This window comes from Lathyrus oleraceus, chromosome 7, assembly GCF_024323335.1.
Source record: "Lathyrus oleraceus cultivar Zhongwan6 chromosome 7, CAAS_Psat_ZW6_1.0, whole genome shotgun sequence".
In the NCBI taxonomy this organism is placed as follows: Eukaryota; Viridiplantae; Streptophyta; class Magnoliopsida; order Fabales; family Fabaceae; genus Lathyrus; species Lathyrus oleraceus.
In genome coordinates, this window is record NC_066585.1 from 468,918,021 (window position 1) to 468,923,154 (window position 5,134).

The window sequence follows — 5,134 nt, forward strand, 5'->3', positions numbered from 1 at the left end:
GAGATACGTAGGCATAAGACGCGATGTCTTAGAGAGCACACATCCCCCCAACCCCTAGGTAGCCGAGCTACGAAGACTCTGATTCTCATATTCAAATGAGATACGTATGCAGTGGATGCGACATCCGCGCGAGTCATTTTCATTTAACCCTTTTTTTTAGTAAATAGTACATTAGATAAACCCACACCCTTTAGACAAGAACTACAAAAGTGGATCCCATAGAGTACTACGGATGCGTAAGGGTGCTAATACCTTCCCTTCGCATAACCGACTCCCGAACCCAAGATTTGGTTGCGAGACCCCGTCTTGTCCTTTCCTTTTTCAGGTTTACTTCGAGCGTTTCCTTTCCCTCCTTTGGGATGAATAACGCACGGTGGCGACTCTTCTGTCTTTTTCTTTCGCCGGTTGTTTTTTTTTCGCGCACTGTATTTTTCAGGTTGCGACACTAGCCACTGGAGAAAAGCGCACCCTAGACATTCATAAACTAGAAGAACTTAGGCAATCTGCCTACGAGAATGCAAAAATATATAAAGAGAGAACAAAAGCATATCACGACAAAAGAATAGTAAAGAAAAACTTCAATGTAGGCGATCCTGTTCTCCTTTTCAACTCTAGGTTACGACTCTTCCCGGGAAAGCTACCTTCAAGATGGACTGGTCCTTTCGAAGTATCCAAGATTCTGAGATCCGGAGCTATAGAAATCAAGAACGAAACCTGTAGTCCATTCATTGTAAATGGACAAAGACTGAAGCTCTACGAAGGAGGAGACATTCCAGCATACTACTCAAGCCACACTCTGATAGATCCACCAATCCCTACCACTACAGGTGTATAAATTCTAATCGTCAAGCTAATGACGTTAAACAAGCGTTGCGTGGGAGGCAACCCATGGTTTTTCTTTCATTTTACTTTTTCGCATTTATTTAATTTTATTTTATTATATTTTGCATCGAGACTAAAAATTTGAATGGTTTACATTTTCAGGATCACTTTCTTAACTTTTACAGGATGCAGGATTTCGATGATATGCACGTGGCCTATAGAGATAATGCTCAGAGAGAGCGCTACATCGCTCTGTATCAGCGCCCTATGGCACCCATACGTTATCCTGATCAGCACTTTATGGAGGCATTGGGTATCGAGCCGAGTATCCGATTCCTTAGCCACCAGCTTCACTGGGACGAGTTTGCCGACGACTTGAGTAACACCTACAGGAACCTGACATTGGAGTTTCTGAGTTCATTCGACTTTGACCCATACTCTGGACCAGATGGGTATGCTGCTTTCAGGCTCTTTGGAGTTGAGTACTCTTTCAGCCAGAAAGAGTTCGGCGACCTATTGGGCTTCCAGACCACTCCTGATGCTATCCCGGAGACACCTATGGGATATTTTCTAGGTAAGGAGGTGGAGAAGTTTTGGAGTGATATATCAGGTGGCGGAAGCCAGGATCCATCTACGTAGCTATCTCATGTTATACATAACCCCGCCTTTAGATACTTTCAGATGATATTGGCACATTCCTTCCTGGGAAGACCGGATGCAGAGACATTACTGAGTGAAGAGGAGATCTTCCTACTATTTTGTGCATCCCAGTCTCGCCCAGTAGCATGTGGGAACTTTTTGTTATACAGTCTCAGCGGTATCTTCAGATCTACCGAAGGAGTCATCCATGTGGGCGAGATCATCACACAGATTGTTGTCGCTTTAGGTCTGTCTCGCAAGCTGTCACACCTCCGGATCTACTGTGGGTACACTACCATGGACATCGAATTCTGTTTGACTAGAGGGTTGATGAGGAGAGCCTCTTTCCACCCAAGTCAGTTTCGATTGCTGGTCGACAGCGAGGCTATCCATTATTTCACACTGCCAGATCCTATGATGACTAGTGTGCATGATCCAGCGAATTGGAGTTATGCTCTAGAGGGCCAGTGAGAGACCGTCTAGGAGCCGAGATCACCACCCATTGCTGAGTACACACCTACACCACCTTCTCCCAGGATCACTATTTTCTCTAATAATCTTTCATTGCAGACCTCCGACATCCGCACCCAGATTGCTGAGTGTCGTAGAGAGATCGCAGAGCTTAGACAGGAGGTGGTTGACCTCACTTTACAGATGGTAGTATCTGATCTCACCCACGCTACCGAAGCCGACTATTTATATCAGGAGATCGCAGAGCTCAGGTACGAGGTAGCCATGCTCCATGGATCCACTCAGGAAGACGACATCCCTACCATATGATCTCACCATTTCATATTATTTTGTCTCTTTTTTATATTACTCGTATTTACATAACTCATTTTATATTATCACATTTGGAATATTATATAAACTATGTCTATACATTGATATTTCTACTTTTATCTATATATGTCTTATGTCTTTTTTATTTGCATTTTTTTTAGTTGTTTATTTATTTATTAGTCTAATATTTAATCTTTGTTTTATTTTTATTTTTACTTCAATAAAAATTATGCAAGTCAATGATACTAGGAAAATCACAAGACAAATGCTATTTGGACCCCTCAAAGCCAAAAGACAAGAGAAGCCCAAGCCAAAGGACCAAAATCCGGCCCAGCCAGATTTTGCCTTGTGGCGCCCGCCATGGACCCTGTGGCGCCCGCCACATCATCTGTAAAAGGTCGGGGCAGAACCCCTTTCTTCACCATTTTCACACATTACAACCTTCCAAACCCATTTTTTCACCTTGGAAAAACATCCTTGAACCCACAAAAAGCTCATACTTTTCTAATCACCACACCGTACAAATCATTTTTTCGATTTCCATTTTCATTTTCATCCGTCGGATTTCGTAAAAATCCAACCTTTTCACATTCCACTTCATCTTCTTCGTCACTTTTCAAGAGCTACACAAATGGAGTTTAATGGATTCGGTCTTCGAGGAGGGAAACCGGGGGATAGACAAAGAAAAATCATCAAACGGTTGCAAAATCGGGAGATCCTCCCGACAAGGTATGTTGACGAAAACTGTCTCTACACTTTAGGCATCTATCATAGCATATTTCATTTATTAGATAACTTAGGATTGCATAATTTCTTTTCCAACAAAGAACCCACCTATGAGCGATTGACAATTGAATTCTTGAGTTCCTTAATCTATATTGTCAATCCTAACACTGCTAGCACAGTTGGTACTGTCAGATTTAGAATGTTTGCTGTTGAATATGAATTCAGTAGCGACGAACTAGCCGGCTTGTTAGGAATCCCTCATGGAGACGGTGCTATTTGTGAGGCACCTTTGGATTCAGAGTGGTCAGTTGAGGTATTTTCCTTCTGGGAGCGATTATCAAACACTTCCATAAACTCTTTTGAAGGAGTTCTTGCCTCAACTATCCATAACCCGGCCATCAGAGTTTTTAGATATCTGTTGGCATGCACTATTTTTGGCTGGGAGAATCCAAATAAGGTTAATGCTAGAGAGCTTCTATTTTTGCAAGGAAGCCTCACAAATAGACGAATTAATTCGGTCCCGTTCATGCTTGCTCATATGACCTTGACTTTGAATAAAGCGGGACCGATTTCTTTTGGTGGATTGATTACGTCTATTGCTCGGGCGCTTAACCTGAACGATGAGATGGCTACCCTAGACCCCTTTCCTCCTCGCACAATTAACCTAAAATTTCTAAGAGACATGAAATTGTGTCGTTTAAGGAGAGAAGGAGGCTATATGCTTATGGTTCATGATGTAGCCATCCCATCTGTTGTTTTACCGTGCACTAAACGTACAGATGTACGAGATGAAAGGAATTGGACCTACGCTTTAGATGCTCCACCTGTTTTGGGTCCTCTTCCTCCTAACATTCTTGATGAGGCGGGACATGACACTGATGATGAATATGATCGGAGAGAGAGATCTCCCGTACCCCATGTGTCCCCTCATCATCCTTCACCACCACACACCGCACCATCTTCTTCTTCTGCAGGTACCACTCCTAGTTTATATATTACGGAGGAGATGTGGCGTGACCACATGGCTAGAGAGCAAAGGCGTGACGACCTACTCTCTACCATCCAACAACAGTTGGCGAATAACATGAGCTTCATGCAAGAGTCGCAGCGAAGGACAGACAGGTCCTATGACACTATTCTAGAGTCTCTGCAAATGATCACAGATATACAAGCCCGTCAGCAACACTACCACCAGAGACACGTGGCACTCATTGAAGCCACTCAAGGTTCCATTATGGGTAACCTTCGAGAGGTAAGGACCGCTCAGGATGCCCTACAGGTGAGGATGGATCAGAGAGATCGTCGTCGTACCCGATCCCGTCGTCCACCTCAGGATGGCGAGGGCACCAGTGGTCAGTAATAGGTTGTCAGGTAACTCTTCCCTTATCTTATTTCGAAACATTGGGGACAATGTTCGATTTAAGTGTGGGAGGAGACTCTATCGTCTTTTCTTTATTGTTTTTCTCGTCTTTTCTTTATCGCTTTTCTTTGCTGTTTTTAGATAGTTTGTTTATTTTTAGTTGTTTATTTTGCTTTTTAGTATAATGCATGAGTCTGACGAGTCACCAAATATAGTATATCTTTAGTACAATCTAATCTGCCCATACCTTTAGCCCCACCAAATTTTTTTATTCTTTTTGCAAAAGAAAACAGTGTTATCCCGAAAGTTTTCAGGTTTTAAAGACATGTTTTGAGTAAGGATGCGGTGACTTGGGAGAACTTTGCGAAACATCAGTATTAGTTTAGCACCATAGACTTCGTAAATATAGGAACCACTCCTGAAACCCCATATACCATGGCCTTAATCATCATTTCCGTATAAGTCCTCAGTAGTTTATCTCAGCAGTCAGCTCCGGCCTACGCATCCTCTACGTAGGGGACCGATGCAAATAAGTGAATGATCCAGCAAAACAAAAAAATAAAAGAAAGCAAAAAGGCAACTCCGGTATAGGTGACCCTCACAAAGTCATTTAAACCAAAGAATTGTAAAAATTTGTTACAAAAAGAAAAAGAAAAAGAAAAAGAAAAAAACTTACCCACTGTTAGTTGGTTCAGAGGTATCTGGCACTGAACTCGGTAGGGCGGATTACGATCTGATCCCCCACAACTACAGTTGGGTCCAATAAAAGGGTTTAAACATATTTATGTGCCAGAAACCCCAGGC